We start from the raw sequence: 14,941 nt of genomic DNA, 5'->3' as shown, positions 1-14,941 counted from the left end.
GTCCCCATCTCCTCCACATGTTATACTGACATCAAATATAGTGAAAGCGGGGGTTACACTGTGGGGGAGGGACATACAAAGCAACAAAGAAATAATCTTATAAATGCGTTAGAAACACATGCATGAAAGAAACAAAAACATTAAAATACATATTTAAGGGTTCGTTTTCCTAACATCACATTATCTGACCTTTTCCGCTTGACTCATACCTATACTAGATATTGCAAATAAGGGAAACCATGGGACCTATGTTTCTTTGGGCCTGGCTTACTTCACTTAATATAATTTTTTCCAAGCCTTTCCATTTCCTAACAAATGGGGAAATGCCATTCTTTCTGATGGAAGCATAGAATTCCATTGTGTATATATACCACATTTTCTTGATCCATTCATCTACTGAGGGGCATCTGGGTTGGTTTCATATCTTAGCTATGGTAAATAATGCTGCAATAAACATAGTTGTGCTGGTAGCTTTAGTGTGGTCTTGTTTGTAAACATTAGGGTAAATGCCCAAAAGTGGGATTGCTGGGTCGTAGGGGAGTTCTATGTGAAGTCTTTTGAGGAACCTCCATACTGCTTTCCAAAGTGGTTGAACAAGTTTACATTCCCACCAACAATGAAGTAAGGTTCCTTTCTGTCCACATCCCCTCCAGCATCTGTTGTTGTTAGAGTTCTTGATTTTTGCTGTTCTAACTGGAGTGAGGTGATATCTCAATGTTGTTTTGATTTGCATTTCTTTTATGGGTAGGGATGTTGAACACTTCTTCATGTGTCTATTGGCCATCCTTCTTTCTTCTTCAGAGAAGTTTCTCTTTAAGTCTTTTGCCCACTTATTTATTGGGCAGTTGTTTCTTTGAGGATTTGTTGTTGGGTGGTTTAATTTTTTGAGTTCCAAGTATATTTTAGATATGAGACCCTTGTCCGTTGTATGGCTAGTAAAGATCTTCTCCCAACCCGTGGGCTTTCTATTGATCTTGCTAGCTATGTCATTTGCCCTGCAGAAGCTCTGCAACCTTATGCAATCCCATTTGTCCAACCTTTCTTTGATTTGTTGTGTTTCCGGGTCCAAAAATTCATATGGAACAATAAAAGTCCCTGAGTAGCAAAAACACTCCTCAACGGAAAGAACACTGCTGGAGGAATATCAATACTAAATTTCAAACTCTACTATAAAGCCATAGTAATCAAAACAGCTTGGTATTGGCATAAGAATAGACCTCAGGACCAATGGAATAGAATTGAAAACCCAGAAATGAACCTACAGACCTATAGCCATCTAATCTTCGATAAGGGAGCTAAAACAATAGAATGGAAGAAAGACAGCCTCTTCAGTAAATGGTGCTGGCAAAATTGGTTAACTACATGTAGAAAACTAAAGCTAGATCCTTATATATCACCCTGCACCAGAATCAACTCCAAATGGATCAAAGACCTTGAAGTCAAAGCAGACACTCTGAAAACATTACAGGATGGAATAGGAGAAACCCTAGGTCTCCTTGGCTCAGGCCGAAATTTTCCTTGGTCTTAATTGATCCTGTATGTATTATAATGTGATGGTGGGATGTCCTGTTCTGGTCTGGTCTATTTGGAGTTCTAAAAGCTTCTTGTATCTGAATAAGCCTATCTTTTTGCATGTTTGGGAAGTTCTCTGCTAGGATCCTGTTAAACAAATTTCCTAGACCATTAACTTCTGTCTCTAGGTGTTCCTCTACACCCATTATCCTCAGATTAGGCCTTATGATGATGTCTTCCAAATGTTGAATAAATCTATCATATTTCTTGGATTTTTCTCGGATGGTTGTATGTTCTTTCTCTATAATATCTAGGCTGTCTTCAATCCCTGAGATTCTATCTTCTGCATGGTCTAACCTACTGTCAGGACCTTCTACTTTGTTTTTTATTTCTTTTCCTTCTAATTGGTCAGCTTTGATGGCTTCAAATTCTTTGTTGGAACTTTGTTCTAGATCTTGTAAGAACTTCTTTACTTCCTTAATTTGGTGTTCTGTGTTTATTCTTAAATCACTTAGCTGATTGGTTATTGTTTCCTTGGACTGTGATTCTTTCTGTTGGGCTCCATTCAGCATTCCAATTGTGGTCTCCCTAATTTCCTTCAGCTCTTTGTTTATGGAATCCATGAATGGCTCCATTGATCTTTGTCTATTCTCATCCTGATCTCTCAGTTCCTGTATTTCTCTTTGATTAGCTTCCTCATGGTCACTCAATTCCTGTAGTTCTCTTTGAGTGTTCTCAACCTGCTCTCGCCATTCCTGACTTTCTCTTTGTCTGTTCTCAACCTGCTCACATAATTCCTGTCTATCTCTTTGACTGATCTCAACCTGCTCAAGCAATTCCTTTTTTTCTCTTTGAGTGTTCTCAATCTGCTCACGAAATTCCTGTATTAATCTTTGAGTAGCTTCCTCACACTCAGGAGACTCCTGTATTGATCTTTGGTTTGCCTCCTCTCTCTTCCCATCATACTCACATTGAGACCTTTGCAGGCTTTCACTCTTTTTATTTACCCTGTTTACCTCTAGTGTTTGTAGAGCTTTTTGGGAACTCTCCTCTGGATTATTCATTATCTATTCTGTCCCCTGATTGTCATGAGTGGGAGTTGACATTTTATTTGTGTTTTTCCAGCTTGTTCTGCCCATTTGGGATGAGAATAGCACCAGTTTTGTGCTAGTACACTATTTTAATGTAAGCAACAACCACAGTCCATAGTTGCATAGTCAAAAGTCTGCAGATACAATCTAGTTCAAGAGATACAATCTATTCAACATCAAACAACTATGTCTTAATCTCTTAAGAACAGCAAAGGAGAATTTTGCAACCAGAAATTATTAGGTTTAGGGAGAATGTGGGGAAAAATAGGATTAGAGGGATGTGCGAAGGTGAAGGAGATTGGAATTAATCAAGTCCTAATTTCAAAGAGGGAAATGGATTGGACAGAATGATAGCAGAGAGAGAAAAAAAGAAAAAAGAAAAAGAAAGAACAAGAAGAAAAAAAGAAGGAAAAGAAAAACAAGAGACAAGAAAAAAATGGAAAAACAAAAATTTTAAATTTAAAAGTGAAACCCTTAAAAACTGCAAGTTTGAAGAAGTAGAATTCAGAAAAGAATGAGGATGGGATGAGAGGAGGGGAGGGATAGAAAGGAGACATGAAAAACTAGAAAAAATAAAAATGTGTTAAAATATTATATGGGTATAAAGAGGTAATACTGCTATTAAGGAATTTAAGTCTAAGAGGTTTTGAATTGAATAATAAATTTCTGGGTTAAGTGTGTACACGTTGGGGGATAAGATCTAATAATCTACAACAGGTATATCTTAGGATGAGCAGAACAGCAATTAAGTCACGCAGAAAAGAACGTAAGAGAAGTAGTGAAAAGAATGTGAAAAGAAAGAAAGAAAAGAAAAGAATCAAAAGGTCAGTAGAGATAAAAAGGCGCACATGCATATACACCTAAAATAAAAATTATATGAGTAAGAAAAGAAAAAATAATAGAAAACAAATATTTAAAAAATTAAGCTAATTTTTTTAAAAAATTAAAAATAAGGTACAAAAAAAAGAGAAAGTTCTTTGATTTTTTTTGGAGGGGAGGATGGAAAGATTCTGTATCTCCCTTATGTCCCTATCCAGTCTCTTGGTGGAATCTCTGGTCGGCTTGTGGTGTTTGGTTTTCCTGTGGCTTGATTGGTTTCTTAAGCCAGTTTGATTGAGCAGGCAAAAAAATGCTCTGCTTTATCCAGGCTTCTGTGATCTTCCTCCCAGGCTAGTTCAGTGGGTGGGAGATCTGTTTTGAGTATGGCAAAATAGGGAGATGGCTGTTTCCTCTAGTTTGGAGATGCTGTGATGAGGCTAGGTTCTGGGTAGAGTTGAGGCCTTTCAGCAAACAGCAGCTTTTCCCTGAGGGGCTAGCTTCTGAGACACTCACAGAGCCCAGCCTGGAGCCATTCTCAGGGTTTATGTTTACTGAATTTCAATTGATTGTCTAGGCTGCTGTAGGGAGGGGCAGCCTCTGGCTCTGTTTACCCAGTGAACAAAGCCACTCCTGGGGCCGTATTTTCCTCTACCTGGGTTGGGTGAGTTTTTCCTGCATGGAGTTGAGCCTGGCAGGTCTGGGCAGGTTCTTGTGACATGCTAAATGACAGTCTTGTTTTCTCCCAAGGCCTGAGTTGGCGCTAACAGCTCAGCAGGGTGTTTGTCAGTATAGAAGGTGGAGATTTCCAGTAGTGGGGGGTGGGAGGGGTGGCTTTCCCTTCTCTGCTCTCTGAGAAGGAGTGAGGATGTCAGGCTTCTACTCAAGCTGCTGGAGTGTTGGTTCCTGGGTCCTCTCTGGTCTGTGATCTGCAGGATAAAGATATCTGCTCCTTGTCAGTTCTTGCTGGTGTTGAGTAGAATCTGCTTGCCTGCAGCATTTGGCGCCTTTGTCCTGGACTCTCTGTGTTGCAGGTATGGTGGCTATGGCTATGGACGCTGCCTTTGCCGCAGCTGCCTTGGCTGCCAACAAGTGCTCAGATCTGTCTCCTTGCCTGGATTTTCCCTTTCTGGCCAAACTCTCTGTACTGTGATGCCACAATTGGTGTAATTCTCTGGCCTAGGACTGTCCACTGGAACACTAAAACTGCTTCCTATGTGAGAGCTTGTTTAGCCTCCAGCTTCTCCTCCACCATCTTCCCCTGGATCTCCATAAACATCATTTTCTTTCTTTTTTTGAAGGGGGAGTCCGGTCGTGGGGCCTGAACTCTGGGCCTGGGCGCTGTCCCTCAGTTCTTCAGCTCAAGTCTAGCGCTCTACCACTTGAGCCACATCGCTACTTCCACTTTTGTTTTCTTTTTGCTTATGTGGTGCTGAGGAATCGAACCTAGGGCCTCATGCATGCATGGCAACCGCTCTACCACTGAGCCACGTTCCCAGCCCCATAAGCATCATTTTCTATGGTTATATGAGCATACTTATTGAGCCATTGTGATCCTCTAAGAAGATTCAAGACATATTCTACTTATTACAAATGAAGAAATCCATGCAGCCTATGTTTCTTTGGGTCTGGTTAAATTTGCTTAGTATACATATATGTATATAGATATGTATATCTATATACCAATATGCAATATATGTATACATATATACATCTCTCTCTCTCTCTCTCTCTCACACACACACACACATAATCTTTGGGATACCTTTATCTACTGAGGGGCATCTGGGTTGATTCCATACCTTAGTTATGGTAAATAATGATACAATTAACATGGTTATGTTGGTAGCTTTAATGTGACACTGTTTTTGGTTATTTGGATAAATGCCCAGGAGCGAGATTGCTGTGTCATAGGGAAGTCCTATGTGTAGTCTTTTGAGGAACTTCTATAATGCTTTCTAAAGTGGTTGAATAAGTTTACATTTCCACCAACAATGCAATAGGGTTTCCTTTCAGCCACATTCCCAACATCTGTTATTATTCATTTATCAAATGGACATTCTAAATGGAGCTAGGTGGAAATTCAATATTGTTTTTATTTGCATTTAATTTATGGACAGAGATGTTGAGCATTTCATGATATGTCTATCGGCTATTTTTATTGTTTCTTTAGAGAATTTTTTTTTTTGAATCTTCATCCCACTTACTTTCTGTGTGCCAGAGGAGCTGGTATTTTGTGTGTTCTTTTCTTTTAATACCATCTATGTTTGAATTTCTGTTCAGGTCTCTTTAATGATCCACTGGTGATTCAATAATGTTTTATTCAATTTTCATGTGCTAGAACATGTGTTTACTCCATTGTTGTCTGACAAAATGCAGGGAATAATTTCAGTATTTCTGAATTGCAGAGATTTGATTTATAATATAAAATGTGATATATTTTGGAGAATGTTCCATGGGCTGCTGAGAAGAATGTATTTTCTTATGCTACTGGGTAAAATATTCTGTAGATGTGTGATACATTTAGTTGGTCTATGTAAGTATTTAGTTCTGAGGTTCCTCTTTTGAGTTTTGCTGGGTTGATTGATCTATCCAGAGGTGAGAGTGATTTGCTAAAGTTACCAACAATCAATGTGTTGGATCTATGTGTGGTTTTAGGGTAAGTAGTGTTTGTTGGGTGTTCCCACATTTGGTGTACAGATATTTAGAAATGTTATAGCATCCTGTGTTAGAGATCCCTTTAGTAGTATGCAATGTCCTTCTTTGCTTTTCCTCTCTAATTTTAATTTGAAGTCTATTTGGATTTATCTGATAATTAATTGTTACTCTGGCCTGCTTAAGGGGTCTGTTTGCTTGAAAGATTTTATCCCATGTTTTCACTTTCAGAACATATTTGTTTGTGTGGGCTCAAGAGGTAGAGTGCTATATTGAGCATGCAGAGGCTTAGGGACAGCGCCCATTCCTTGAATTCAAACACCACAACCAACAAAAAAATGCTATTCCTATGTATTCTGATTTCATTTTGAGGACACTCCACTTGTGATATATACAACTTCAATGAAGAAGATACTTACAACATTGGACAGTTTAAAACTATCTAGTTGAAACGTTCAAAATTAGATTTCCCAGGGGTTCTGGTTATCTTTCCAGATGTGCATTGCAAACCATCTCCTTCCCTATGAATTGACCAGACTTAAAGACATTGCAAAAGGGAGTAGAGAGCAGCTTTGGCTGTCCACATTTTAAATTCACCCTAGATCTTTTCTCAGCAACAACAAAGCTATAAATGGAATCTTACCCATTGCCACAGACAATGGAAACTCTCCCCAGTGAGCAAATTAGGTACATTTGGTATTGTCAAGGGATAAGGCAATGGCCTATAAAAAGCCTGGCAAAAGCTGTGGCTACATCAATAGGTGGTGCTACAGTGGATGACAATTATTTGCCTTTTGGAAACTTGTCATTAAGCCAGTGGAGGGTTTCAAGACTATAATGCATAGATCTGAATTAAGGAAAAAGTCAAGATAAGACATAGTTAGAATCAGAGCTATCATGCACTAGAATTAACTGTGTTAAAGTGCCTCCTCTCAAACCAATGGGGATAACTAGATTTACTATCAGGATTGTGTTCCTAGGCTTTGAATAAATTGTATAAAAAGTGGGTAATTTGGAACATTTAAGGATCTTACAATTGATATAGAGCCCAATAATACCCGAAGCTTTCCAATTCATCTATAAAACATGTTGCCACTGCAAAAAACAAACTACCTTGCTGAACAAAATAGCTTTTGTGAAAACTGAAGAATGGGCCCCAGAGTTAATATGCATATACTCTGTGCACTTGGAACTCTTCAATCAGACTATTTCCAAATCACTGACAGGCAAAAGGGTAACTCATCAGAAATCAGAAAGCATGCATTGTTGTACAGGAGAGATGCTTTTCAGGGGAGTTTCCAAGGCAAATTAATTCAGGTAAAAGAGGGGATTTTAGGAAGTGGCTATAAGAAATTCAATGAGCAGGCTTGGAGAAAGTTATATTAAGTGAAGTAAGCCAGGCCCAAAGAAACATAGATCCCATGGTTTCTCTTATTTGCAATAACAAATTTGCAATTTGGTACATGTATAGGACAAGCAAAATAGGCCAAAATCTATGTACATATGACCATATAAGATGATGTTAAGTGAAATGAACCCCAAGGTAGAGACACAAATATCATTTTTCTTTCTTGCTATTGTTTCTAACATATTTATAATGTACCATGTGATTTTTTTGTTGCTTTATATGTTCCTCCCCCATGGTATAACCCCTGTTTTCACTGTATTTGATGTTGGTGCCCTTCATCTTGTATATACACTTCTCAAATTTGGGGAGGGGAAGGGAAAAAATGCTTAAATAAGGATACAGGTTCACCCATTGTATCAATAAGATGTATAAAACACTGTTGAAAACAAACTTTACAATTTCGGGAGGGCTAGTTTTGGAGGTGGGAGGGAAGGGATGGTATGGAGAAAACAAAGGAGGCAAAAATGCTCAATAGGAAATGTACTCATTACCTTGTTCATGTAACTGTAACCCCTCTGTACAACAAAAAGAGTACAAAAAAAGAAATCCAATGAGCTAAAATAGAAAAGTTTACATGTAACTCATGCAAACTTATGAGAAAACCTGCAGTCTGATAGACTAAACCACACTTCATTGAAACCTTTGTATAACTTGCTCCTTGCACAATATGAAACCATTACATCATTTCTGATACATGTGACTAATATAAGATAGGTGGCAGGTAACATGACAAGATTCAACATAGGGGTCTTTATTTTGGTAACTTTCAACAAACTGCCTTTAAATGTGACCCAAATTGGCTGGGGGTACTTTATGACTGTAAATAAAGTAGTATTTGCTCAAAAAACTGACATGAAAATAGAAGAATTCATTGGATCCAATTAATCCATTCATGCCTCCTGTAGGAATGTGTTTGGTGATTGCTCTTCATTCACCAGCAATGTATCAGCTGATTCAAAAATCATAGTCTTATGCTTAACAAGTCCGCAAATTTAAGAAAGCAAAACCTTCACAGGCGCTTATGACTTTTGTAATTATTGGAGTCAACAGATAAACAGCTCCTATGTGCCTAAAATTTCAATTTTCTTCATCATGATAGAAATTAAATCCATGGAAACAAACTAATCACCAATAATAACTCAATACTGCTCTCCACACTCAACAAAAACAAGGGTGCATAAAGTAACAAAAATGCATTTCATTGTATTTGTGGTCTTAATGACTTGTTTTAAAATTAAGATTTTAAGGGGACAATGCAAGCATAGAAGCCAATGAACAGTTTATCAAAAAATTATTCTACTCAAAAAGTAGAGAAAGTTGGCTGAATTCCTCAGAACCTCCAATCCATTTAAATTTTATGGGAAATTTGAACTTGTCATTAGCACTTAACACCATCATAGAAATTTTGAAACAAAAAGCCACTTTCCCTGATGTGAATTCTTCTGCCTGTCCATAAAACGTTTTCAAATGTGTAATACTTGATGATTCCTATAAACACTGACGAAAGCCCACAGAATTTCATTTCTAAATGTAGCTAATGTGAAGGGGAACTAGATTTCCAAGTATATATCTTGAAGCTTTCTTGTGAAAATTGAAACTCGTGGTACAATAAGAGTGTGACTCTGCATGTAATGTCCAATAATGCACTTACAAAATATGTGTATATGAAAGCAGTTAGCTGCATACTGAGTAGATTCTGTTAAACGTTTCTCACTCAGAGCTGTAAATTTAATAAGTAAAAAATTAAAACAAACTTAAGAATACAACTAGTCTACATGAAGCGATTACTATAAATGAATTTGTGAAAGATAAAGGAAAAGTATTTTAGACTGGAAAGAATGTCTGAATTTATAATTTTGTCAGACCACAGCATGATTATTCCTCTCCAAATAGTTTTTTTCTGTCATTATGGGGTTTGAACAGATAATAAAGGATGTTTTAGGAAATGGCGATAAGAAATTCAATGAGCTAAAGTAGAAAAGTTTACACTTAACTCATACAAACTTATGAGAAAACCTGCAATCTAATAGTCTAAATAAACTAACCTTCATTAAGACCCTTGTAGACTTTGCTCTTTCATTCAAGACTAGTGTTCTACCCCATTGAGCCACAATAGCACACTCATTCTCATGAGTGGTTAATTGGAGATAAGACTTTCCTGCTGAGGCTGCTTTTTAACCATGATGTTCATATCTCCTCCTCCTGAGTAGCAAGTATTACAGGCATGAGCCACAAAGTTCCGGTCTCCATATGGTTCTTTTAACCAAGCACTAACAAAAGCATAGTTCACCACTGACCAATAGAAGTGACCCATGGTTTGGGGAGAAAAACTTGCTCCAATTTACCCTGACCACTTATTTATGTCTATAAATTAGGCACTGTTTTGCTTTAGTTATGTTGCTTCTGTCTTTGTAAGCATGCTGTTTGTAATTAGGGCAATTTGTATATCCCGGACTTTTGCTCAAGGACTTTATTTTCTTACTATCCTTACTATTCATTTCTGAATTAGAAACTTGGGGATGGGGAGAGAAGAAAATTCCTTGCTTCAGCAAATCCTGAAGACCAAATCGCTTGCTTGGATTACTATCTGTCTAGTACCTTAAGTTAGGTGGTAGATGATCTAGGACTCACACTCTCTCAGCAGTACAAGATGACATTTTAGATAGCATGTATAATGATAAAACTGAAAAAAATAACTTATTTTAAAAAAAAGCAGTAAGTCACCATGACTTTATTTAACTATAACAGTGGAGCAGACAGAATTTACGTGTTAGGAGTTAAAATAAAAAAAATGTTTACTACTTAACACACTCATAAAGACATTGACGAAGGTAATTTTACACTTTTTCCCAAACAAAGTAATTAGTTTGAGGAAGAAACTACTAGGGTCTTTTGCCTTTTTCCTCCACTCCTTTTGTAGCTTCTTCCATGAGAATTGATTATGAAATTTTGATTAGTCAGATTCTTAAATTTGTACTACATCTTTCATTATTTGCATGTTGTGGTTTTGCTTGTTCAAATCCTATATGATTTTATATGAAAATTATTTTGATTGTAATAAGAGAAATTACTGGAGATAACAAAGCTCATCATGTGTGCATGTCTACGTATAAATTTCTAGGTTTATTTCTTTTTGTTACTAATAATGATTGTGAATTCTTCAACACAAACTCTATTATACATACACACACACACACACACACACACACACACACACACACACACACAATAAAACCATATACAACAATAAAAAGAAATGAGGTATATTCCAGATCTTACAATATAGTCCCTCTTCAGTTTTCATGCATTGAAAGTATAGAATAATGGTAAAAAAGACTGGGCTGTTTACTTTAGCAGACTTGAGCTCAATATCTACAACTAGCATTGAACTGACTTTTAAAAATACTTGCTTCCCTCACCTGTAAAATGAGAATAATTAAAATATTTACCTCATAAATTTTTATAAATATTAAATGAGGCAGTAAATGCAACGTATCATATGTAAACCTAATTATATCTCAAATAATTGATCCTCAAATACCATCACACTGGGGATTATAGTTTCAACAAGTAAATTTAGGAATTCTAGCCCTTCAGTCCATATTATTTGAGATTTTTGTATAACCTGTATACAAATACACATACAAACACACCCAGAAACACACACAGACACTATAATCATAAACCTCTGAATGATAAAACCTCTCTGAAAAAAATGAAATTTTTATAAAACATAAATCTCTAAAATTATAAATATTAATCTGTGACTTGAATAAATATCTCATGACTAAATCCTTCTATAATTTCTATATAAATATATTATGCAAATTATGATTAAGACAATAATGACATTTTCATTTAAAATTTTCTTTTTATATGGCACGTACCATGCACTAAGGTAATTATTAAAACATAATGTGATGTACCCCCTCTGTACAGTATTTTCACAATAAACAAAACTTATTAATAAAAAAACTTAAATTTTGCTCATGTTATAAGGAAAATGTACAATATATTCACCACAAACACTAGATAAACAAGATTATTTTTCAATTAATATTATCATGTGAAAAAATACAAATACAACAAAAATATCATTTGATATTAAGCAGCATGAACTAAATTTATAAATGTATGTAGTCATTAAACAAAATTATATAAATCTAATTATTTGTAAGCTGCTAAATTTTATCTTTCCCCATTCCAACAATAATGTAACTATGAAAGTTAGTACAGAACAGAATAAAAATATTTTTAAACATTAAACTGAATGTGATTTTTATCCTATTTCCTACTGTGCACAAATAACTACTAAGAATTGTTTACAAATCTGTAGAATTTCAGAGATAAGGAAACGTTTTTATACCATGACTAATATATTGGATTATAAATCAAAATGCAATATACAGAAAGCACAAAACATTGAACTAGAAAACAGGAGAATGCTATGATCAAATAAAAAGAACTAAGATATCTAAGAAAAAAATGAAGGCGAGAGACCAAAGAGTATGCACTTAGGAAGATGATAGTAAGTCCATAAAAAGTACGATCAAATGTAAACTAGGATCAATTCAGGTATTAATAATGAAGATGGTTTGGAAGAACATTTTATATCATGATGACTTGGATTTAGTGACCTAAACCTACAATGATACATTTTCTCACAAAACTCTTTTTTTTTTTTTATTGTGAAAATACTGTACAGTAAGGTTACAATTACATGGGCAAGATAATGAGTACATTTCTTATCAAGCATTGTAGCCTCCACCTTTGTTTCCCCTTCCCATCTCTTCCCATCCTACCCTCACCCCCCTACACAATCCTCCCCGCTACCCCCCCCCCACCAAAGTTGTAAAGTTCATTTTTCATTTTTTTTTTAAATTTTATTTTATTTTATTTGAGAACATACTGTACAGAGGGGTTACAATTACATGGGCAGGATAATGTATACATTTCTTACCAAGCATTGCAGCCTCCTCCTTTGTTTACCCTTCACCTCCCTTCCCAGCCTCCCCCCTCCCCCCCCCCCACCGACATTGTAAAGCTGGTTTTGACATGACATTTTGTACTTCAAATCAGAGCTCACACCAATTCTCCTCCAACTCTTCAATGAAATTGAAAGAGAAAGCTCACTACCAAACACATTCTATGAAGCCATCATAACCCTCATCCCAAAACCAGGCAGGGACTCATCAAAGAAAGAGAACTATAGACCCATTTCTTTGATGAACATTGATGCAAAACTTCTCAACAAAATTTTGGCCAACCGACTTCAACAATTCATCCAAAAAATCATACACCACGATCAAACAGGATTCATTTCAGGGATGCAAAGCTGGTTCAATATACGCAAATCATTTAATATTATTCATCACATCAACAGGAGCAAGAATAAGAACCACATGGTTATCTCAATAGACGCAGAAAAAGCATTCGACAAGATCCAACACCCCTTCATGATGAAGGTTTTGGAAAAATTAGGAATCCATGGAACATTCCTCAATACAATAAAGGCTGTATATGACAAACCTACAGCCAGCATTATACTCAATGGTGAAAAACTAAAGCCATTTCCTCTTAACTCAGGAACAAGACAAGGATGCCCACTCTCTCCACTTCTCTTCAATCTAGTATTAGAATGCCTAGCTACAGCAATAAGACAAGATGCAGACATAAAGGGGATCCAAATAGGGAAAGAAGAAATAAAGCTCTCCCTCTTTGCAGATGACATGATCTTGTATTTAAAGAATCCCATAGACTTCACGCCCAAATTACTCAAGCTGATTCAAAACTTTGGCAAAGTAGCAGGTTGTATAGTTCATTTTTCGACATAACGACTTGTACATCTCATTGTTGCAATGGGTCCACCTGTATCCCTAGTTAAACGATTTGTTTTTCCCCTTCCCCTCCACAAATTATACCGACATCAAATACAGTGAAAGCAGGGATTATACTGTGGGGGAGGGACATACAAAGCAACAAAGAAATAATCTTATAAATGTGTTAGAAACTATCGCATGAAAGAAAAAAAAAACATTTGAATACAAAACTCTTAATTAACCACAGGTAATTCTCACCAAGGAGGTTAAGCTAAACTCAATACAATATATTTTCCAGGTAGTATGAATTCTATAGATGTCTTTTTTCTTTAAACATGTTAGTTTAAGCAATTTGATCTTAAGAATAAATTAGAATATAACTGAACAAATGAGAATGTACAAATAAAAACTAATATGTGATAAATGAAAAACACATTTATAGTTCTCAGGAAAAAAACACTAAGCTAGATGATTATTTGAACCTAGTAGATGCTACTTAGGCTCAGTAAATGAGGGTCAGCTTGTGATAAAGTTCAATACTATCAAGTTTCAGAACAAGAAGTAGAGCATATGCTGATTTATACAACAAGTTGCAAAATATTTATTCAATAAATTACAGAATGATATGTTCCAATAAAATACAGCCATAAAAGTCTGTTACCCAGATGATTATTCCCTTGCCTACTCCATTTAGACAACATATATATATATATATACATATATAAATAGCAAGTAACATACATGTTCTCTTCCTTTTCATCATACGAGACAGACCTGTGATAAAGGATTTTGACTACAATCTCTAACCAATGTTGCATCTCTATGAAAAATATCTTCATATTTATTCACTTAATACATTGGTATGAATATATTGGTACATAGATCTTAAAAGAAGCTTTCACAAAAAGTCACTTTTCTGGGGCAAATGTTTAACTTCAAAATTTTTACATAAATTTAGGTCAATTGGATAGTCAATTAAAAGTGATTTTATCTAGTGCATTATTATTTCTGTGACATTAATAACCTTTCATTTGAATTATATTTAAGCATCATTTACTCTCCAGTAGGGCTTTGTACTTTCTAGAGAAATTTCTAATTCAAGGTTTACACTTTAAGACTAATTGTGTATAATTGCATGAAAATGGTCTTAATTTAACACAAGTGTACTTTCATCACCTGGAAAACTCCTTCAAATATAAGAAATGATTTGGGGAAGGTGAGGCAAGTTTCACAGATCAGAGTTGCTGTCCCTATTCAATCTGAGAGACTCAGGTTGGCACTACTGCTTTCTGAGGTTTCACTTCAAAGTCACTGTTCTGATTGTTGGTGCTCTGAGCTGAAAATTTTCACTGTCATAATTCTTGCTATTCATGTTCCTTCTAGAACGTCTTTCAGTCTTATTACCCAGTACCTGAGAATGTAAATTTATTTGCCAAAGTGATGTTTGAGTTTGCAGATATAGTCAAGTCAAAGTGAGGTGCATAGCATGGCTCCAATTTCAGTATCATTAGAGGAGGGTATTTGGAGATTGGAAGCAAGTTGTATTTCTTAGCTGTTAAGCAGATCTGGATGAAAATAACCAGAATACATCTTCTCAGGAGGTGAGTGACTGATGGAATATACTGAACTTTAATATTGAG

The sequence above is a fragment of the Dipodomys spectabilis genome, unplaced genomic scaffold (assembly GCF_019054845.1).
Source record: "Dipodomys spectabilis isolate Male_0828 unplaced genomic scaffold, ASM1905484v1 ptg000414l, whole genome shotgun sequence".
NCBI lineage: Eukaryota > Metazoa > Chordata > Mammalia > Rodentia > Heteromyidae > Dipodomys > Dipodomys spectabilis.
This window is presented reverse-complemented; position numbering follows the sequence as displayed.